At 37.8% G+C, this 23,910-nt stretch overlaps 1 long non-coding RNA gene across 3 annotated transcripts in view; it reads left to right on the forward strand.

Annotated features, from left to right (window-relative positions):
- Positions 1 to 23,910, forward strand: part of LOC112586855 — a 168,279-nt gene that overhangs the window by 125,405 nt on the left and 18,964 nt on the right. For all 3 annotated transcript variants that reach the window (XR_006553256.2, XR_006553255.2, XR_006553257.2), the window contains one exon: positions 3,147 to 3,243. This is a non-coding gene — a long non-coding RNA (uncharacterized LOC112586855). The remainder of the gene's footprint in view (positions 1 to 3,146; positions 3,244 to 23,910) is intronic.

Below are 23,910 nucleotides of genomic sequence, written 5' to 3' on the forward strand. Positions count from 1 at the left end.
AACAAGTACATTTATTTGAGCTCTTGATTTTTTCTTTTTTAATCTGCAAGGTAGAGGTTATTACCCAGTCTGTAAGATCTTTTTCATCTAACCATCTGAATTACAGTAGGAACAGAAGAAAAGGTAGCTACTACAGTTGCTCTCATTTTTGTATACTTGTTCTTGAGAGGTCATATATTTTGGATTAATTCCTCATGTTGTTTTCACAAGTTTGCTGAACTCTTTTGTGCATCTATTCTTTAAATGTACCTGCTTTAGTTATTCAGTTCCATAAAAACTGTAGGATCATCCTCAAAGAAGGTATAAATCTGAAGATATGTTTTGCCTCCTCCTTAGCACCTCCTTCATCTTAGCTAAACTGATTCAAATGGGAGTAAAGATGTTTCTGAAAGAATTTTAACCACAGGAATACCATTTAAACAGTAGTGTTCTTCCCCCTTTCCAGAATGATTTGTTATCAGGATTTTACTTGGCTTCCCTTTATTGTACAATAGAAAATTAATGATGTTTTGGATGCAATCTTAAGCCAAGGTCAGCAGCAGCTGCTGAGCACTTGTTTGAAATGCCTATTTTCTTCCACTCATTTCTGACCCTTCAGAATCCTGTTATCAGTGCCTGCACATTTTTTGGTAACTGATTGTCATTACATTGTAAGGATGCTGCCTGGATGATTGCTCCTCAACCAGAGATGTCAGCCAGCTGAAACACACCAGGAGAAAACAAAGGACATTCCTGACTTGGGGAAAAAATGGAGCAGGGGAAATTTACATGTGTTTGACATTTATATTCTTTTGAGTAACTTTTGTCTCTTTGAAAATTCCCTGAACTTACTACCTCAAGCAGAAAAATGGAATTGAAATATGAGGGAGAAAAGAAATTCTGCTTTGAAGATGGAGAGTTAGGATAAAGAATTAGATGGTCTCTCTGAATACTTTTTTGGTTATGGAAAAGGACAGAATTGTAAAATTAGCAAGGTCACAATAACTTTACTTCCTGATGTATTGGAAAATAGTCATATAAAACCATAATAAGTCTGTAGGCCTGTTTGACAAGTGCTTCCTAATAGCTTCTTTCTCTCTCTCCTTTGCATCAAGATGTGCTTGTGCAGGTGTTTTTTTTTGTTTTTGTTTTTTTTTCATTATCAATCACATATAAGGAGACTGCTTTGAAGAAATTCTAATGTATGGGGGTCTCCATGTTTCAACAATAGAAATTTCTTTGCATGCTGAGCTTCTGATCTCAAATGGTGGAATTTCACATGTTGTTATGGTTTGGCCACTAAGTCCTGTCCAACTCTTTTGAGACCCCATGGACTATAACCTGCCAGGCTCCTCTGTCCATTGGGTTTCCCAAGGCAAGAAAATTAGAGTGGGTTGCCATGTCCTTTTCCAAGGGACCTTTCCAAGCCAGGGATGGAACCCATGTCTCCCGCATTGCAGGTGGATTCTTTAGTACTGAGCTACCAGGGAATTTCACATGAAGATGATTAAGCCCCAGTGGTGGCACTAGAGCCCTGACCTCAACCTTTATGTCACTTTATAACAAGTGCAGAGCTTGTCACTGGTGTGTGCTCTGTAGAGTAAGATGAGCAGAACTTACTTTCTAATAAAGTGTTGGTGAAAGAGGGTCATCCTTTTAGAATCTTATATTGCACACAATTTTCAGTATCAGAGGTTTTCTCTATCGACATGAAACCATTGATACTTTCTTCCATTATCTGACTCTCAATATGTAAGATGCCTAAGAACACAGTACCTGGGTGCTGCTATTTCTATAGTTAAAGCAGTTTGTAAATTTTCAAACACTCAAAACCTTTTGCAAATAAGTTTTCTTTGGGAGCCCAATGCATTATATATACGTGTGTGTGCGTGTGTATGTATAGATAGATAGATAGATATGTAGCTGATTTACAATGTTGTATTAGTCTCTTGTGTACAGAAAAGTGATTCAGTTCTATGTGTATATATAAATATATACTTTCTCATAGTCTTTTCCATTATGGTTTATTAAAGAATATTGAATATAGTTAGTTCCCTGTGCTATAGAGTAGGACCTTGTTGTTCATCCATAAGTGATAGTTTTTTAAAAAGAATATGGTTAATGCAGGATGATAACTCAAATTTCTGCCCTATTGCCCTCTCCTTCACCTTAATGATATCCCTGCTGCATCTTACCAGTATCCCACAGGTTCCAGGAAACAGTTTACAAAACACTATTGTAAGGAAGCCCAAGAAGTATTTGCATTATCAGAAGAGGGTTGCATTGGCTAGGGTTGCACTGACCTCTAGAGGCCAATTTAAGTAACACCATCATTGGGGGGGAATGTATGTTTTCCCTCTTGCCTTTCCACAAAATTGTTTGTTTGTTTTTTCAGGAAGATTTGATAGGTTTTGAATTTTAATATTTCCATTAACCTACAGTCCCAGAGCATTTTTGCACTCTGAAAGAGATTGTCAGAGATTATATTTTTCAATTTTTCTCATCTCCCCAAATGACTTCTTCTATCCACTCACATATGCAGGCATCACTGTAGGGCATATTTAGCCTTTTGTGAATTTTTATGAATTTTAACCAGGGTTTCATGCAGTATAGAAGATAGAGATGACTAGTATAAAATCTGTGTTTATGAAAGTGAAAGTGAAGTCGCTCAGTCGAGTCCGAGCCTTTGTGACCCCATGGACTGTAGCCTATCGGGCTCCTCCATCCATGGGATTTTCCAGGCAAGAGTGCTGGAGTGGATTGCCATTTCCTTCTCCAGGGGATCTTCCTGACCCAGGAATCGAACCTGGGTCTCCCACATTGCAGCCAGACACTTTACCGTCTGAGCCACCAGGGAAGCAATCTATGCCAAATGGGTAGAAGGGCTGCAAGAGAGATGAGGATTCCTGAAGAAACACAGAATTATATGTATCTGCAGACTGACCATTAGATGTAGGCCTAATGAATCCTACTTGGAACTTTTTGAGTTCGAAATGAGTCAAAATCAAACAGTGGCTTAATCAAAATAAATTTATTGGTTCATGTTACTGAAAAGTCAGGGATTGGAGCCATTGTCAAACTTTGGATACAGTCATCCAGTGTCTGTTCCTCTTGCTTTCTGTGCATTATTTCTCCATCTGAGCTAACCCCAATATCTCATTCCACAGGTTGAATTCATCCAGACATCAGGTACAAGGCAAGGTCTGGAGAAGTGACACTGCTGCAATTTCAGGCTTAAATCAACCACAAATAGCAACTCCAGAGGTAAGAGTTTCTTTTCCTACCATGAGATTAGGAAATCCCAGGGACAGTTTCTGTTGGCAAGTTTGGGTCATATTCCCATCTGTGGGCCAGTCAGTGGTCAGGAAGCCTGATATTATTTTCAATCCTATTTCCCTATCAGAATATTCTTTTAAAAACTTATTGAAGTATAGTTGATTTACAATGTTGTGTTAATTTTTGCTGCATGGCAAAGTGACTCAGTTACACATACATGTGTGTGTATATATATATATATTTCATATACTTTTCCATTATGGTTTATCATAGGATACTGAATGTAGTTCCTTGTGCTATATGGTAGAAACTTGTTTATCCATTCTATACATAATAGTTTGCATCTGCTAATCCCAAAGTCCCAATCCTTAACTCCCCTACTCTTCCTCCTCTTTGGCAACCACAAGTTGATTTTCTGTGACTGTTTCTCTTTCATAGATGTGCTCATCTATGTTGTATTTTAAAGTCCATGTTTAAGTGATATCATATGGTATTTGTCTTTCTCTTTATTACTTCATGATGATTTCTAGGCCTGTGCATATTGCTGTAAGCTGGAGTGGGTCCCATCTATTTTTGCTTTCAATTCTGTTGCCTTGGGAGATTGACCTAAGGAAAACATTGGTACCATTTATGTCAGAGAATGCTGCCTATGTTCTCCTCTAGGAGTTTTATGGTGTTACATCTTATATTTAAGTTGTTAAGCCATTTTGAGTTTATTTTTGTATGTGGTATAAGGATATGCTCAAACTTCATTGATGTACATGAGAGTGTCCCAGCTTTTCCAACATCACTTGCTGAAGAAACTTTCTTTTCCCATTGTGCATTCTTACCTCCTTTGTCAAAGATTAACTGTCCTTTGGTGTGTGGGTTTATATCTGAGCTGTCTATTATGTTCCATTGGCCCATATGTCTATTTTTATGCCAATACCATGCTATTTTGATTACTGTAGCTTTGCAGTATTGTCTGAGGTCTGGGAAGGTTATATTTCCTGCTTTGTTCTTTTTTCTAAGGATCACTTTGGCAATTTTGATCTTTTATGGTTCCATATAAATTTTGGGACTGTTCTAGTTCTATGAAAAATGTCCTTGGTAATTTGATAAGTTTCACAGTAGATCTATAGATTGCTTTGGGTAATATGGCCATTTTAACACATTATTGACTGGAAATGTTTTATAGTTTGATATCTTCTGTTACCTGAACATTATTGACCAGAGGCATATCATTGTATTTTTATGGAGTGATACAATTAACATCATGTGTGAAGTTGTTAGAGCTTAAAATTGATCATGGTTCTTCATATAACTTATGATTATCATTATCAATCACATTTTGCTCCATCAGGTTTTTGTTCCAACCTTGTGTATATTGTAAATGCAAGGGTATTACCATCAAATTTTCAAAAATGACATATTGAGAAATTTTGAGTGAAATAGAATTTTTTGGTATATTTTATGCAGATACCTTTTATGATTGTCAGAGTGACATATATAGTCTCAGAAAATGATAGTTCTAGAAAATATTGTTCTGATTCAGACAATGTGAATATTAGAGCAACCAAAAGTCAAGAAACCTTAGTGATTGATTCTGATACGAAAAGTGAAAATGAAACTGATGTAAAAGACTTTTTACAGGTGTGTCAGGTGTAACTATTGAATGTAATAACCTGCAAAGTGTTAGTGAAATAACAGAATTAATTTACGGCTGGCCAAAATAAAAATTGCTGGCCATAGGCATTAGTTTCTGCAAGAATCCGATGGTTAAGAATGAATTTATGATATTAATTATTCCAATCAAAGAGCATGGCATATGTTTCCATTTCTTTAAATCATCTTCACTTTCATTTATCAATATTTTATAGTTCTCAGGATATAAGTCTTTCATCTCTTCAGTCTGGTTTATTACTGAGGGTTTTTTTTTGGCTGTGATTTTACAAAGGATTGTTTATTTATATTACATTTCTGATTTGCATTGTTTAGTGTAAAGAAATGCAACATATTTTGTATGTTAATTGTGTTTCTGACACCTTGCTGAATTTATCAGCTCTAGTAGTTTTGTGTTGGAGTCTTTATGGCTTTCTGTATATACTATCATGTCATTTGCATATAATGACAAATTTACCTCTTCCCTACCAATTTGAATATCTTTTATTTATTTTTCTTTACTGATTACTATGGTTAGGACTTCTAACACTGTGTTAAAGAGAATTGGTGAAAGTGAGCATCCTTGTCTTGTTCCAGACTTTAGCAGGGAAGACTTTGTTTTTCATCCTTGAGTATTATATTGGCTGTGAGTTTGTCATAAATAGCTTTTATTATGTTGAGATATGTTCCCTGTGTACCCACTTTGCTAAGAGTTTTTATCATAAATGGATATTGAATTTTATTGGTTGTTTTCTTCTGTATTTTTTGAGATGATCATGCAGGTTTGTCTTTTCTTTTGCTTATGTGGTGTATCACATTGATGGATTTGCCCATATTGAACCATGTGACTGGGATGAATCCAACTTGATCGTGGTATATGATCTTTTATATGTGTTGTTGGATTCAGTTAGCTATACTTTGTTTGGAATTTTTGCATCTATATTCATCAAAGATATTGGCTTGTAATTTTCTTTTTTGTAGTTATATGATGGCTTCATAGAATGTCTTTGGGAGTATTCCTTCTTCAGTCTTTTGGAAGAGGTTGAGAAGGATTGGTATAAGTTCTTCCTTGTGTTTGGTAGAATTCGTCTGTGAAACATCTGGCCCTGGATTTTTGTTTGTAGGCAGTTTTTTAAATTAGAGATCCACTTCTTGCAATCTGTTTGATCAAGTTGTCTCTTTCTTCTTGGTTCAGTTTTGGTAGGTTGCATATTTCTAGAAAGTTGTCCATTTCTTCTAGATTGTTTAATTTGTTGGCATATAGTAGTTCATGGTATCCTCTTGCAGTTTTTTGTATTTCTGTAATATCAGTTGTGATTTCTCCTCTTTCATTTCTTATTTTGTTTATTTGTAATTGTCTCTTTTCTTTGTGAACCTGGCCAGAGGTTTGTTAATTTTGTTTACCCAGATTTGGCTTTATTGTGTTTTCTTCCCTACTGTTTTAATCTCTATTTTATTGATTTTCTCTCTGACCTTTATTATCTTCTTCCTTCAGCTGACTTTTGATTTTGTTTGTTCTTTTTAAATTATTTTAGGTGCTATGTTACAGTGTTTGAAAATTTTCTTTTTTTTTTTAAAGAAGGCCTATATCACTATGAACTTCCCTCTAAGAACTGCCTTTGCTGCATCCCATGGATTTTGTATGATTATGTCATTTGCCTCAAGGTATTTTTAAATTTCTTCTTCATTTTCATCATTGACCCGTTGGTTTTCTCACAGCATGTTGTTTAGTCTCCATGTAATTGTTTTTGTCTTGCTTATTTTCCTGTGGTCGTGTTCTCATTTCAGGTCACTGTGGTCAGAAAAGATGCTTGAAATAGCTCCTACACACTTAGATTTGTTGAGGTTTGTCCTGTGGTCTAGTATGTGGTCAATCATAGAGAATAGTCGACGTACACTTGAATGTGCGTTCTGCTTGTTGGTAATGTAATGTTCTGAAAATATCAATTGAATCTAGTTGTTCTATTGTATCATTTAGGATCTCTGTTGCCTTATTAATTTTGTCTCAAAAATCTGTCCTTTGATGAGTGGAGTGTTAAAATCTCCTATTATTGTTTTATTTCTATCAGTTTCTCCCTTTATGTCTGCTCGTATTTATTTTATGTATTTGGGTTCTCCTATATTGTTTTTGTCACTAAGTCATGTCTGACTCCTGTGACCCCATGGAGTGTAGCCTGCCAGGCTCTTCTGTCCATAGGATTTTCCAGGCAAGAATACTTGAGTGGGTTGCCTTTTGATGAGTGTAATATCCTCTCCTTGTATTGATCCTTTTATTATTACATAATGTCCCTCTTTTGGGGTTTTCCTGATGGCCCAGATAGTAAAGAATCTGCCTGCAATGAGGGAGACCTGAATTTGATCCCTGGGTTGGGAAGACCCCCCTGGAATAGGCCATGGCAACCCACTCCAGTATTCTCATCTGGAGAATCCAAGGACAGAGGAGCCTGGAAGGCTACAGTCCATACAGTCACAACATGTTGGACACAACTGAGTGACTAAGCACACATTGTCCTTCTTTATTTTTCTTTATTAACTTTGTTTCAAGTCTATTTTGTCTGACATGAGTATTGTGACTCTCACTTCCTTGTCATTTCCGTTAGCATGGAATATCTTTTTCCACCCCCTCACTTTTAATCTGTGTGTCTCCTTTGCCCTAAAGTGAATCTCTTTTAGGTGGCATATTGTAGGCTCTTCTTTTTTTTTTTTAATTCATTCTGCCACTCTGTGTTTTTTGATTGGAACATTTAGTTCATTGACTTTTAAGATAATCATTGATTGATTTGTATTTATTGCCATTTTAAACCTTGTTTTTCCATTGATTTTATAGTTCTTCCGTGTCTTTTTTTGTTCTTCCTTCTGTGGTTTAATGATTTCCTTTTTTATTATGCTTAAGTTCTCTTCTTTTTGGCTTTTGTGAATCTATTATAAGTTTTTGATTTGTGGGTACTTTGTTTTTCAAGTATATTAACCCTTTCCTAAATCTGTTTGCTTAAGACTGTTCCCTTGTGGCTCAGCTGGGAAAGAATCCATCCACCTGCAATGAGGGAGACCTGGGTTTGATCCCTGGGTTGGGAAGATCCCCTGGAGAAGGGAAGGCTACCCATTCCAGTATTCTGGCCTGGAGAATTCCATGAACTGTATAGTCCATGGGGTTGCAAAGAGTCAGACACAACTGAGCGACTTTCACTTTAGACTGTTAGTCACGTAGGCTCAAACACTTTCTTGGGAAAAATAAATCTACATTTCATCCTCTTCCACATTTTATGGTTTTGATATTCTCTCTTACATCTTCATGTCCATCCTTTTACTTTTCATTTTGGTTATTATTGTTTTCTCACAAATATTTTTATTTTTTTAAATGTGTATACTGGCTTATTTATTTACTTTCCAATTGTGTTTTCCTTTTCCATATAGATTCTTACTTATTTTCTATTTAGAGAAGACCATTTAAGAAGACCATATTTCTCTTAAGATAGGCTTAGTATTGCTGTATTCTTTCAGTTTTTGTTTATCTGAAAACTTCTTTCTCCTTCTATACTACATGATAGTCTTACTGAGCAGACTAGGTAAGGTTGCAGATTTTTCCCTTTTCGAACTTTGAATGTATTGTGCTGCTCCCTTCTAGCTTGCAACATTTCTGTAGAGAAATGAGCTCATAACATTATGGAGGTTCCCCTGTAGTTAACTCTGTTTTCTCTTGCTGCCTTTAGAATCCTTTATTTAAATTTTGCCATTTTTATTATAATATGTCTTGGTATGGGTCTCTTTGGTTTTGTCTTGTTTTGTCTTTGTCTCTGTGCTTCGTGTACTTGGGTATCTGTTTTCATTTTTAGGTTTGGGATGTTTTTAGCCATAATTTCAAAAGCTCTTGGGGTGATTTTAAAAATAAAGAATGCTTATCCAAAGAAACTTCATTTGGTAAGACTTCTGAGGAGTGTCTGTTTGCAAAGTCACTTTAGCTAACCTCAGAGGAAGCTTCATCTCATGACCTTATGATTCCACTCTGTTTTAAATCAAAGTATTCTGCCCAGTTCAATCACTTTGTTCTCCTTTTCTGTATCTCCTCCTTCTGGGATTCCTTTTATGTGCAGATTGGAATGCCTTATATTATCCCATAGGTCTATTATATTGCTTTATTTTTATTTTTTCTTTTGGCTTTTTGTTTACTGTTCTATTTCAGTGATTTCCATCATTCTGTCTTCCAGATAACTTATTCCTTCTTCTGCATTATTCATTCTGTTACTCATTGCCTTTAGCTCAGCCTTTAACTCAACAAATGAAATTTCTAATTTTTCTTGGCTCCTCCTTATAGTTTCTAGTTCCTTTTTACAATAATTTGCATTTCTTTCAACAACTCTTCATAATTCCTTCAGATTTTCATTGTTTCCTTTTTGAACTCAGAGTCTATTAAACTGAAAGTGATAGTCACTCAGTTGCGTCCTACTCTTTGCGACCCATGGACTGTAGCCTGCCAGACTCCTCTGTCCATGGAATTCTCCAGGCAAGAATACTGGAGTAAGTAGGTATTCCCTTCTCTAGGGGATCATCCCAGGTCTCCTGCATTGCAGGTAGGTTCTTTACCATTGAGCCACCAGGGAAGTTATCAGACTGAAGAGGTTTGTTTCATTGCTTGTTCTTTGAGGGGAATTCTCCTGATCCTTTATTTGGGAGTGCTTCCTTTGCTGCTTCATTTATTTATATTTCTCTTGCTCTATGAGTTTAGGAGACACAATTATCCTCTATGGTCTTGAGGGCTATTTTTATGTGGCAGCATCCCAGTGTAGCCTGTGTGGCTTTAATATATTTACACGCAAGGGCTGCTTTTAGTGTGCCTCCCTGCTGGCTCTTTTCTCAGTGTATGCTGGCCATTATTCCCTCGATAGGAGATTTGACTAGTCTTATGGTGACCAGATCCTGCAGTGGCTACTGTGAGGGGCCTCTTCATTCTGTGGTTGCTACTACCTTGTCAGGGGCCTAGTCTGTTCCCTAGTTTTTGGAGTAGAGGCCCCCAGATCCATTTCTGGGCTCTGAGTTGGGGTGTACGGTAGATGGAATTTAGCACTTCTATTGGAAGAGGAGGCACTGAGTATCCCCGCTGTGTGAAAACTGTTCACTGGTCATTGTGCTCTGTTGTGTCGCCTGTCACTTGTCGTGCAGGCTCACAAAATACACTGTTGTTGGCATTGCCCTTGGCCCCATCTCAATCTTGTATATCCCAGAAATTGGCCCTATCCCTCAGACATTGTTTTCACAAGAGCACCAGCACAGATCCACTGAAGTCAGGTCCCGGAACTGCCGTAGTCATGCACTTGGCCCCACGGTGGGAGCTATGGAGGCAGCTCAGACCCTGGCCTGGACCAGCCCCCACTTGTACATGCCCACAAAGCCCACAGCTGCTAACACCAGACACTTTCCAGTTGTGGGCACTCACATGTCCTGCAGGTGCTGAGTTTATGAAGCCAGTGGCAGAAGTTTAATCTGGCGCATGCAGCTGCAGTCAGAGTTCATCTCTGCATCTTAAATCTTACAGCCCCTGGGGCTCCGCTGTGGTTTCAGTCCTGCCTCTGTGAGTGGGCAACCCACTGATGTCTGTTCCTAGAGCCTGCTGAAGTGGTGACTGGGGCATGAGAGCCCGGGGAGGTGGGAAACTCAGAGGCAGTGGCAGGGGTGCAGTCTGATGGAGCCCATGGAGGCAGGGGCTAGCACATGGAAAAAGAGACGATAAAGGCAGCTCCACCCTTCCCTTCACACACCTCTTAACAATAGTACTTTGCTTCTATGCTAGGTCTAGACTTCTGCAAATACAACCCTCCGTGCCCCCCCAGCCCCCCAACCCAAGCGGGGTTGTAGCCATAATGCACTTTTGTCCCTCCAGGCTGTCTCTGCACAGCCAACAGCAGTCCTCTCCCTGGGGTTTTCCTCTGAACCCTGAGTTTCAGCCTGCCTGTGCCAGCGGATGTGGATCTCAGGCTGGAGAATGCAAGGTAGTGGTGCAAGCCACCTCTGCGTGGTTCTCTCTGTTCTGCCTGTTGCAAACTGGTGGTTGTGCTCTCCTAGGAGCCTCTGAAGCTCTCTTTCTGTCCAGGAGGCTGATCTTCCTGCCAGCAAGGGGGCTTCCTGAGTGCAGGGACCTTTCCTCTTTTTCAGCTTCCTCCCAGGGTGCAGGTCCCACCCCACTTCCTGTTTTCTTCTTTGTTTTATCCTACCCAGTCACAAGGAGATCTTTCTTGTCCTTTCATAGGTTTGAGGTCAGCTAGTGTTGAGTAGGTGTTCTGTGGGAATTCTTCTATTTGTAGATGTATTTCTGATGTATTTGTGGGAGGAGGTGAGTTCTCCATCCTCTTACCCTACCCTCTTGAATACCCACCCTATCACAGTATTCTTCTAACTTACCTCATTTCCTTCCCTCACATTTCCCTCATTTCATTATATTTACCTCATGTCCCTCAACCAAATCTTCTGGCTAAGTCATACTTTAAAATGATATTTAATTATGTTGCTGCTCTGAAATAATACTTGCATTTTCATGGAACTCTCCAAAGACTTCACGCAGATTTTGGGAATAAAGACACAGAGGCCACTTGGAATTAATGTGGCTCCACAGGAAGAATGAGAAGCAAAAATCAAAGGAAAACCAAGCAAGAAATCTGAATGGGGTGAACAGTAAGTATGCTGCTGCTGCTGCTAAGTCGCTTCAGTCGTGTCTGACTCTGCGCGACCCCATAGACGGCAGCCCACCAGGCTCCCCTGTCCCTGGGATTCTCCAGGCAAGAACACTGGAGTGGGTTGCCATTTCCTTCTCCAATGCATGAAAGTGAAAAGTGAAAGTGAAGCCACTCAGTTGTGTCCAACTCTTAGCGACCCCATGGACTGCAGCCTACCAGACTCCTCCATCCATGGGATTTTCCAGGCAAGAGTACTGGAGTGGGGTGCCATTGCCTTCTCCGGAACAGTAGGTATAGGCTTCCTGATAATCCAGAAATGGCAGGTATTTAACATGCAGACCACCACTGCCCTTCGTGGGCCCTTGGCAGACATCTGTAATCAATCACACTGCTCTTTCTGCTAAGCCTCAGAATCTCTTCAAAAGAACCCTCTAGGAACTGACTTTTGACATGCAAGGTAAGCTTATTTAGCCTTACTGGCATAACCAAAATTCTCCATTCTTTACCATTCTCTTTTGTTCTTCTCCAACATTCAGAACCTTAGGGGCATCTTGAAAGTTCTGAAAATATACGGATTTAAATTTCCTAGAAGAGTCTGTATGCTGGGATCATAGGATACTGCTCTCGTTGTTTCTGTTTCATTTAAAAGAATGAGACCATCGACTAATGGAAAAGACTTAGGATGATGAGACAGAAAAGAAGCTTTGGCATGTTTTACTTCTTTTGGTTTTCTTCTGAAAGCCATCCTTACAATGCTGTCATTGAATACCTGGCCAATTCTTATTGATGTTAAGAAAGAAGCCCTCTACGCCTCACATCGCTTACTATCCACATTAACATCGCTCTACTATTATATTTTCTTCATTGATTTAACTTTACTCTTTTGGAAAATGCTTGCACAAAGAAATAAATATTGCAAATAACTTTATCATGCATTCTGAGGATCCACCAATTCTTCCAGTAGGGAAAAACAGGGAACAAGTTTACATCCTAAGATCTTTTGAGCATGCCCCCTCAAAATTCCACCATACTGTGTCCACGAATTCCAAACTACTTTATCACGATTCTTACCCAATCCTAACCAAACTCCTTGCATTGACAGACATGCTTCTCAGTAGGCTTAAAACATCATAAATGTTCTCAGCTTGCCCTCTTCCATTTGTGAGTATATGAAGACTCTTTGAAGGTAGTGTTCTCATGTTAGGAAGAAATAAAACGTTGTCATATCAAGTTCTTCGGGTGATATTTTAGGGGAACCACTGTATGACAATGTCAGTAGTCCCTGAGCTATAAATTTAAGTTCAGGTGAATCCAACCAATGCTTACTGGACAGTTTTTATTAATAAAATGCCTATACCTAGAATTTCAGTGGAAGGAGCTTAAAAGATGAGTAAGACACACCTGCTGTCTAAATCCTCCAACTAGTAGAGATATACCAGGCATATGAGTGCCATAATAAATGTTATCAGCTGGGTTGTTTAAAATATTTATTTGTTTAGCTACCTAGGTAGTTACCTGTGCAGGTCTTAGTTATGGCATGCGGGATCTAGTTCCCTGACCAGGGATCAAACCCAGGCCCCCTGCGTTGGGAGCGTGGAGTCTTAGCCTCTGGACCACCAGGAATGTTGCTATCAGCTGGTTTTTAGATAAAGAATTAGTTGCAACTAGAATCTCTCAGAGACTTCTTGGAGGTGGTTTGTTTGAATTTTCACACTGAAACAAAAGAAATACTATGTTCAAATGGGAATGGAAGTGAGGGGAGAGCATTCTAGACTCAGGCTATAGGCGCCAAGGGCAAAGAGGTGGAAAAGGTCAGAGTATGTCTCCAAAACTCAAGTAGACACGTGGGGTGGTATTAGAGACAGAAATAAGGCTGGAAAGTTGGATGCAGATTAAGCATCATGGACTTGGAAGGCCAGAAAGGAGCTCTAGGTTTGATTCTGTGTGCAGTGAGCGCTTAGGTTTTTGAAGTCACTATACTTCCTCCACTCCTCCCTCTGTCTTCATCCCTCAGTCCCTTGTTCTCTCCCACTTCCCACAACCGCTCCTCTCTCCAATCCTTTCCTTTTCACTTAATTGAATCTCCTCTTATCTCTCTCATCTCTGAGGCTCATATGCTCTTGTTGTCTCTGTGATCTCCAGTATTTGTATTCTCTCATCTCCACAGCCTGCTCTTGTTCCAGCTTTTCCTCTTCGTCTAACTCTCCAGCTCTCCTCTTGCTATTAGGTATTTTGCTCACTGCTGTCCCCCCGTCCCCTTGCTTCTTGCTTGAGACCCTCAGTCTTGCCTCCTCCCTCTCACCCTCAATCAGGCTCTCTCTCACCTTCTATGTTTGTGTCATCTTTATTCCTTTTCATTGCAGCTAGTCTTTCTCTGTGTGGCTAGGAAAATGGAACCTTATTTCCTGACTAATGACCCAAAGGCAAGATCTCTCTCTCTTTTTCCCCTGCAGCATCAAATTGAACAATCCCACAGAAAGGCTCTGATTGGCCAGCCTTGGCTTGTGTATTGACCTCAGGATCAATTATGGCAGTCAGGGGATGGGTGCTGACTATAGCGAAGCTTCTTTTCCCTGCTGAAACCTGTGGCTGGTAGCCCGTCCAGAACCACAGAAACCAGCAAAGGGTGGGCTCCCCAAGGCATCAGTGCTGGATAGACTAGAAGCAGCAGATGCTCACTTTGTGATTATTACATTTCTCTTTCACATGTGAGGAAACAGGCATCCAGGGTGTCAAATGAGTCTCCTGGTCACAACTATCCCAATCTGAACTGACTTTGAATCTTTTTCTTAATCTCTTCATGATGCCCTCATTCTCTTACTAATTTTAAATGAAGTGTTTGCTGCAGTCTCTGTATTGCAAATATAGCCAGTGACTTTTGAATTATAACAGTTGACCTAGACCATTCAGGTATGACCTAAATCAAATCCCTTATGATTATACAGTGGAAGTGAGAAATAGATTTAAGGGCCTAGATCTGATAGATAGAGTGCCTGATGAACTATGGAATGAGGTTCGTGACATTGTACAGGAGACAGGGATCAAGACCATCCCTATGGAAAAGAAATGCAGAAAAGCAAAATGGCTGTCTGGGGAGGCCTTACAAATAGCCGTGAAAAGAAGAGAAGTGAAAAGCAAAGGAGAAAAGGAAAAATATAAGCATCTGAATGCAGAGTTCCAAAGAATGGCAAGAAGAGATAGGAAAGCCTTCCTCAGTGATCAATGCAAAGAAATAGAGGAAAACAACAGAATGGGAAAGACTAGAGAGCTCTTCAAGAAAATTAGAGATACCAAAGGAACATTTCATGCAAAGATGGACTCGATAAAGGACAGAAATGGTATGGACCTAACAGAAGCAGAAGATATTAAGAAGAGGTGGCAAGAATACACAGAAGAAATGTACAAAAAAGATCTTCACGACCCAGATAATCACGATGGTGTGATCACTGACCTAGAGCCAGACATCCTGGAATGTGAAGTCAAGTGGGCCTTAGAAAGCATCACTACGAACAAAGCTAGTGGAGGTGATGGAATTCCAGTTGACCTATTTCAAATCCTGAAAGATGATGCTGTGAAAGTGCTGCACTCCATATGCCAGCAAATTTGGAAAACTCAGCAGTGGCCACAGGAGTGGAAAAGGTCAGTTTTCATTCCGATCCCAAAGAAAGGCAATGCTAAAGAATGCTCAAACTACCACACAATTGCACTCATCTCACATGCTAGTAAAGTAATGCTCAAAATTCTCCAAGCCAGGCTTCAGCAATACGTGAACTATGAACTTCCTGATGTTCAAGCTGGTTTTAGAAAAGGCAGAGGAACCAGAGATCAAATTGCCAACATCTGCTGGATCATGAAAAAAAGCAAGAGAGTTCCAGAAAAACATCTATTTCTGCTTTATTGACTATGCCAAAGCCTCTGACTGTGTGGATCACAATAAACTGTGGAAAATTCTGAAAGAGATGGGAATACCAGACCACCTGATCTGCCTCTTGAGAAATCTGTATGCAGGTCAGGAAGCAACAGTTAGAACTGGACATGGAACAACAGACTGGTTCCAAATAGGAAAAGAAGTATGTCAAGGCTGTATATTATCACCCTGCTTATTTAACTTATATGCAGAGTACATCATGAGAAACGCTGGACTGGAAGAAACACAAGCTGGAATCAAGATTGCTGGGAGAAATATCAATAACCTCAGATATGCAGATGACACCAGCCTTATGGCAGAAAGTGAAGAGGAACTCAAAAGCCTCTTGATGAAAGTGAAAGTGGAGAGTGAAAAAGTTGGCTTAAAGCTCAACATTCAGAAAACGAAGATCATGGCATCTGGTCCCATCACTTCAGGGGAAATAGATGGGGAAACAGTGGAAACAGTGTCAGACTTTATTTTTTGGGGCTCCAAAATCACTGCAGATGGTGATTGCAGCCATGAAATTAAAAGATACGTACTCCTTGGAAGGAAGGTTATGACCAACCTAGATACCATTTTCAAAAGCAGAGACATTACTTTGCCAACAAAGGTTCATCTAGTCAAGGCTATGGTTTTTCCTGTGGTCATGTATGGATGTGAGAGTTGGACTGTGAAGAAGGCTGAGCACCGAAGAATTGATGCTTTTGAACTGTGGTGTTGGAGAAGACTCTTGAGAGTCCCTTGGATTGCAAGGAGATCCAACCAGTCCATTCTGAAGGAGATAAGCCCTGGGATTTCTTTGGAGGGAATAATGCTGAAGCTGAAACTCCAGTACTTTGGCCACCTCATGTGAAGAGTTGACTCATTGGAAAAGACTCTGATGCTGGGAGGGATTGAGGGCAGGAGGAGAAGGGGATGCCAGAGGATGAGATGGCTGGATGGCATCACTGACTCGATGGACATGAGTCTGAGTGAACTCTGGGAGTTGGTGATGGACAAGGAGGCCTGGCATGCTGTGATTCATGGGGTCGCAAAGAGTTGGACATGACTGAGCAACTGAACTGAACTGACCTGGTCTGTACCCCATCCCACTCTTTCCTCCACTTGTTTCCTTCCTCTCTGTCTCTTTTTTCTAAGAAAACAGCTGAGGAGAGGGGACCCAACTCTTACCTAACTAAATTCTTCAGTGTACATTTTCTTCTTTTAAAAAATAACATTCTAACATTTCCAAATGCTGAATACTTTAGTACTGAAGTATCCACTTGCCAGAATGCCAGAGTCTAGCTGGGAAGCTCAGTGAGAGTTTCTCTGAAGATCAGATGATAGAATAGTTCTCTTTGTTTTTATAAGACTAGAGAGTGATGCCCCAGGCTGAGCATCCTAATGTCTAGGTAAATATGCAATACCATATTATTTTAAATCAGGATTAAAGCTTTAAGCAGACATGGCATGTGTCAAAACAGAAAACACCAGTTAACATCCAGAACATAGAGAAAAGTGCCTTTGGTAAACTATAATTTCTTTCTACATTAGGGAAGAGATATATTGCTCTTCTCCAATTTAATGTCTTTAATGGATTTCTTTCTAAATGTAAAAGTAATAATTGCACATTTGAAAAAGTTTGTGAAAGTATAAAATAGTGAATTAAAAAGAAAAACACAAAGAGCTTGAGGGATCTTTCTAGGCCTTTTTTTTCTGTTAATGTGTTTACATGATTCAAAATGTCAGTTCAGTTCAGTCGCTCATTTGTGTCTCTTTGCAACCTGATGGACTGCAGCACACCAGGCTTCCCTGTCCATCACCAACTCCCATAGCTTGCTCAAACTCATGTGCATCGAGTCAGTGATGCCATCCAACCATCTCATCCTCTGTCGGTTGCTTCTCCTCCTGCCTTCAATCTTTCCCAGCATCAGGGTCTTTTCCAAGGAGTCAGTTCTTCGCATCAGGTGGCCAAAGTACTGGAGCTTTGGCTTCAGTATCAGTCCTTTCATTGAATATTCAGGGTTGATTTCATTTAGGATTGACTGGTTTGATCTCCTTGCTCTCTAAGGGACTCTCAAGAATCTTCTCCAACACCACAGTTCGAAAGCATCAATTCTTAAGCGCTTAGCCTTCTTTATGGTCCAACTCTCACATCCACACATGAGTACTGAAAAATCATAGCTTTGATTAGACAGATCTTTGTCAGGAAAGTAATGTCTCTGCTTTTTAATATGCTGTCTAAGTTGGTCATAGCTTTTTTTCCCAAGGAGCAAGCAACTTTTAATTTCATGGCTGCAGTCACCATCTGCAGTGGTGATTTTGGAGTTCAAGAAAATAAAGTCTCTCACTGTTTCCATTGTTTCCCCATCTATTTGCCATGAAGTGATGAGACCAGATGGCATGATCTTCGTTTTTTGAATGTTGAGTTTTAAGCCAGCTTTTTCACTCTCCTCTTTCACTTTCATCAAGAGGCTCTTTAGTTCCTCTTCACTTTCTGCCATAAGGGTGGTGTCATTAGCATATCTGAAGTTATTGGTATTTCTCCTGGCAACCTTGATTCCAGCTTGTGTTTCTTCCAGCCCAGCGTTTCTCATGATGTACTCTGCATCTAAGTTAAATAAGCAGGGTGATAATATACAACCCTGACAGACTCCTTTCCAAATTTGGAACCAGATGTTGTTTCATGTCCAATTCTAACTGTTGCTTCCTGACCTGCATACAGATTTCTCAGGAGGCAGGTCGGGTGGTCTGAAATTCCTATCTGTTTAAGAATTTCCCACAGTTTGTTGTGATCCACATAGTCAAAGGCTTTGGTATAGTCAATAAAGCAGAAGTAGATGTTTCTCTGGAATTCTATTGTTTTTTCTATGATCCAACGTAAATATATAGAAGTTCTCAGTTCATGTACTGTTGAAGCCTGCTGCTGCTGCGAAGTCGCTTCAGTCATGTCCGACTCTGTGCGACCCCATAGACAGCAGCCCACCAGGCTCCCCCGTCCCTGGGATTCTCCAGGCAAGAACACTGGAGTGGGTTGCCATTTCCTTCTGTACATGTTTTTCAGTTAATTTTACATATACATTTCTACAGTTGCTACTGTTTCAGGTCATTCACATTCTTAGAAAACATGTTTTTTAGTTATCATATAGAGTATTTTAATGTATTTGCACCATGATAATGTATTATTTCCCTGATGCTGAATCTTGATATGGTTTCTAGCTTCTCTCAATGATAGGCTGTCACTGACAGGCTCTCACTTTAGGACTAAATATAGTGCATTTTCTCTGTGAGTTACTGTTTATTTCCTACTTCCATGCTAGGCTTGTATAGTAGGCATAGAGTCTCGAGTACAGTTTTATAAAGAAGAGTTTAAAGAAGGTATTTATTAAACTCTAATTCCAATTCTATGGCCATGTTCCTCTGATGCTGACAAAAACAGGGGAACTTGAAAATTAACACATTGCTGACAAAGGGGAACTTTGTTGCAGACTTTGCTCTAAAGGTCAGAGGCTTATGCAAAAATAACCATCCAGATTTATCACACTGTACATTTTATTTTATTTTATTTTTTTATATAATAAGATTTATTATTGCATATGATAAGATCTATTAGTTCATATTACAGAAATTCTGTAGAAAGAATGACTTTATTTTATTTTTTTAATTTTATTTTATTTTTAAATTTTACATAATTGTATTAGTTTTGCCATTTTAATATATTGCTTTAGCTATTTTGTTTTTGTTTGTTTGTTTAAGAAACTCAAACATATGAATATAGTTCAAACTCACTTTCACCCCCTCTCTGCCCTGACAGAATTAAACACAATCCTAAAGTTGGTGAGAATCCTTCCTATCCAATTATCCATATTTTTATCCTTTTAAAAAACATATGCAGGTATTAAAAATGGAAAATAATATTCTTTAATGTACTTACATTTTTTTCACTATAACCAACTTGTATTTATCATCCTTGTGTTTTTGCTCAATTGTTTTGGAATGTTTAATCAAGGACTTATCATTTTAACTGCTGTGTGATATTCTCACTGTATAAAGATACTGCAGTTTGTGTACTCATTGATTTATTGACAGATAGTTAGATTTTTCTCCTCTTCTGTTTCCCTACTAAGCATGGCAAACCCATGCTTAACAACTGTCTTCATGCGTGTCTTATTTTGGTGGGTACCGTTTTCTCCTGGGTGCATACCTCGCAGTGCATCTGCCATGTTAAAGGGCAGCCACGTTTACAGCCTTAGGATCTTCACTGAGAGCTTGCTCCCCGAGGAGATTATATCACATTACTTCCTACTGCCTGTGTGTGAGAACTCATCCTCGTTCACTGCTGTTATTGTCAGATTTCCTGCTTTGAGCCAATCTGAGAAGCATGCAATGCTCTGTATTTGCAGATTGCATTTGCATTTCCTGTGTTACTGGTGTGGCTGAGCATCTTGTCCAATAAGAACTGGTCTTTAGAAAGTTCTTCTTCAGTGCATTTCCTTTGCTTGCCCCGTGTTTACTTTCTGTTGGATTGTCTTTTACCTTTAATGAGTTGTTCACATATTCTTGATGCCAGTTGAGTTAAATGCTTTTTAAATCTCTCTTTTCAGTCTGTGACTTGTACTTTTACCTTATCGAATTATTTGTTGTATAGAAGTTTTAGTTTTTAAATAAAGCAAATTTGCAAGGTTTTTTTTTTGGTTACCATTATCTAAGAAGTCCTTTCTGTCCTGTTGAAAGAAAACCATATTCTGATAGGTTCTGCTAAAAGTTTTAAGGTTTGCTGCTCCCATTTAGATTTTCATCCATTTAAAATATATTTCAGGAAATGTTCTGTGGTATAAATACAATTTGATTCTGTTTTTCCATATGGGAGAAATTTCCCCAATATCATTTATGAAATGCACCATCTCTTCCACCAGTTTACAATGCCACTTCTGCCATTGTCCAATTTTTCATTTATGTATGCACTTGCTTCTGGGTTCTCTAGTCTGTTCCTCTGGTCTGTTTGCCTATCTCTGGTTCAACAGAGCATGATTTTAATCATTATAGTTTCATAGCAACTTCCTCTGCTAGAGAGAGTTCTTCTGACTTATTATTCTTGAAAATTGTTGTAGATATTCTTGGCCCATTAATCTTCTATAGATTTTACAATCACCTTATCAAGTTGCATGAGAAACTCTAGGATTTTTATCTAAATTGCATTGAAAATTAATATATTAGTTTGGGAAAAATGGACTTTTTAATGATAGTGAATCTACCCATGTACTAATAGGGAATAACTTTCCATTTATTAAAAATTCTTATATTCTATAATAACATTTGGTAATTTTCTTCAGATAGAATTAATATAGTTTTGGTGAGATTTATATTTAAGTACTTCACAGATCTTGTTACTAGGCTAAACGGGGTAGTTCATCCTATTATATTTTCTAATTGTCTTTTGCTAATATATTGAACATTCTTCATTTTTATTTTGTAATCATGTATCCAGGAAATGTGCTGATCTCTCTTATTGACTTTACCACAAAGTTATGTTTAAATTAGCTTTCTGAATCTATTAGATAATCAAATGGTCTCTTTCTTTCTTTCCTCTGTCATTTCCAGATAGCATGGTAAGTTTCATTAATTCTTTTTAAATGTTAAAACATTTTTGCATAACCAGAATTAACTCCATCTGATCCTGATGTTTGCCTTTTCATTTAATTACTAGAATCCTAAATTGTGGTATACAATGTGAAATTCATTTAAACCATTTTAAAATGTACAAGTTACTGGGGAAAACACCAATCTGTTTTCCCTAGTGCTGCACCATTTTATCTTTCCTTTGAAAGGTATGAGGGTACGAGTATCTTCACAACTTCACTCACACCTCTTGTTTTCTATTTCTTTGAGCATAGTTATTCTAGTGAGTGTGACATAATATTTCATGGTGGTTTTATTTTGCATATTCTTAATGACCATGATGTTGAGCATCTTCTTATGTGCTTGTTGGTAATTTTATTATTTCCCTGGAGAAATGTCTATTCAAGTGTTTGCTCATTTTTAAATAAGGCTGGTGGTCTGTTGTTGAGCTGTAGGTTTTCTTTATATATTCTGGATACTAGGCCCTTACCAGTTATGCAGTTATTGTTTCCTGTTCTTTGGATTGTCTTACCACTTTCTTGATAGTGACTTTTAAATATATGTTTTTAACTTCAATGAAGCTTAATTTATCTGCCTTTTTTTTTTTTTTTTTTGGTTGTTGTTGCTTATGCTTCTGGTGGCATAGAATTGGAAACATTTTGTTAAGAATTTTTTCATGTATCATCATGAAAGAGATTGGTCTGTAATTATTTTTCATGTAAAGTCCTTGTTACACTTTGGAAATAGGTTGTTCTGGCCCTACACACAAAAAAGTGAAAGTTCCTTCCTATCATTAACATTTTCTAGACACTTTTGCAAAATACTGCAGTTAGTTATTGCTGTGATGTTTAGAAGAATTCACTGGTAAAAAACTCTGGGCCTTGAGAATTCTTAGGAAGTTTCAAATAATGAATTCAACCTCTTTAAGATATTTAGTTTCTCAGAATTTTATTTCTTTTTGTCAACTTTGGTAAATTGCATTTTTGAGGAATATTCCATTTCACCGAGATAGTCAAATTTATTGGTATAAAGTCATTTATAATATCCGCTTGTGAACTTTCTCATGCCTGGAGACTCTGTAATAATAACCTATTTTTTTTAAATATTGTTAATTTGTGTTTTCTCTCTTTCTTCGTTAATGGATTTTGTAAGGGGTTATCAATTTATTAATCTTTTCAGAGAAAAAACTTTTCTGATTTTTTTATGTGTATGTTTGTATCTACTTTTTTGATTTCTATTTATATATTTCTTTCTTAAGTTTGATTTGGTTTTCTTTTCTAACTTCTTAAGGTAGATTTCTTGTTTTCTATTACATACCATTAAGATCATACATTTCCATATAAACACTATTTTACCTATAGCCAACCACCCTCAAACTTTTTTAAATCATAATTTTATTGAGAGATAAATCACAAAGCACAAGATTCACACTTTTGAAGTGTACAGTTTTGTAGCTTTTAGTACATTCACAGAGTTGTGCAATCATCACCACCATCTAATTCCATAATATTTTAATTACCTCAAAAAGAAACCCCATGTACATCAGCGATCTCTCTTCTTTCTCCATTTCACTGACCTCTATCAACCATGGACTAACTTCTGCTTTTATAGATTTGCCTATTTTGGACATCTCGTATAAATGGAATCATGTGATTTTTGGCCTTTTGTGTCTTGCTTCTTTCATTTATCATAATGTTTTCATCATTCATATATGTTGTAACTTGTATCAGTAATTCACTCTGTTTTATTGTCAAATAATATTCCATTATAGAATATGTACTACATATTTTAAGAAACTACCAAAGTATCAATACTTTCCAAGGTGCCATCTCACCAGCAATTTCCCTACATCATTACAAATACTTGGTTTTGTCTATTTATTAAAGCCATTCTATTAGGTGTGACAAGGTATCTCATTGTAGGTTTTGGTGTACATTTCCCTAATGACTAATTAAACTGAACATCTTTACTAGTGCTTACTGTTCATTTTTATATCCTGTTTGGAGAAATGTTTATTTGAATCCTTTAGCCATTTTTAATTGAATCAACTATTCTTTGAGCCTTTTTTTTTACTTTCTTACCTTTTTAAATGCTCCTATGGTAACTTTTATTATTCTATGAGTTCGTCGTTTGGTAGTTTTTCTAGAGGCCTTCTAGAGGGTTTCCCATCATCCTATATGTGTGTGTATATACATCCAATACAGTGTGTGTGCAAATTAATTTTTTTACTGCTCTATATATAATGATTTAATGGAATATACCATTTTATCTTGATAATCATGTCCCTTGAGTTCAAGTTTCCCTTGAACTTTTAATGATACAAGCTGGTGGTAATTTATTCATTGTTATCTCCTTGTGGGTAATAACACTTTTCCCTTTCTCAGATAGCCTTTACGATTTTCTCTTTTTGGCACTTTTATTTAACTATGTCTATTTATAAATTTATTTTTATTTATCTTGTGCAGTACTCTGTATGTTAAAATTGATAACTCTTCCTTATCTTTTTTTTCTAGAAAATCTTTAGTATGTCTTTTTAAATATTCCTTCTCCAACATATCTTCTATTTTTCTGACATTTCAATTAGACATATACTGGTACCTCTGTACCTAATCTCCATATCTCTTAATATGTTAAGAGTTCTTCCTTTTCATGCTGCAGCCTATTTAATACTAATGTTCAATTTACTAATTCTCTTTTTGACAGAGTTTATCTTTTCCATTAACTGTTTATTTCAGTCAGTGACTACTTTTTATTTCCAAAAGTTCTACCTGATACTTTCACAGAAGTTTTTTATTTTTCTGCTTCATATCTGTTTTCCCATTTTAAAGATGCTTTTGAAGA

Source organism: Bubalus bubalis, chromosome 9 (genome assembly GCF_019923935.1).
Source record: "Bubalus bubalis isolate 160015118507 breed Murrah chromosome 9, NDDB_SH_1, whole genome shotgun sequence".
Lineage (NCBI taxonomy): Eukaryota > Metazoa > Chordata > Mammalia > Artiodactyla > Bovidae > Bubalus > Bubalus bubalis.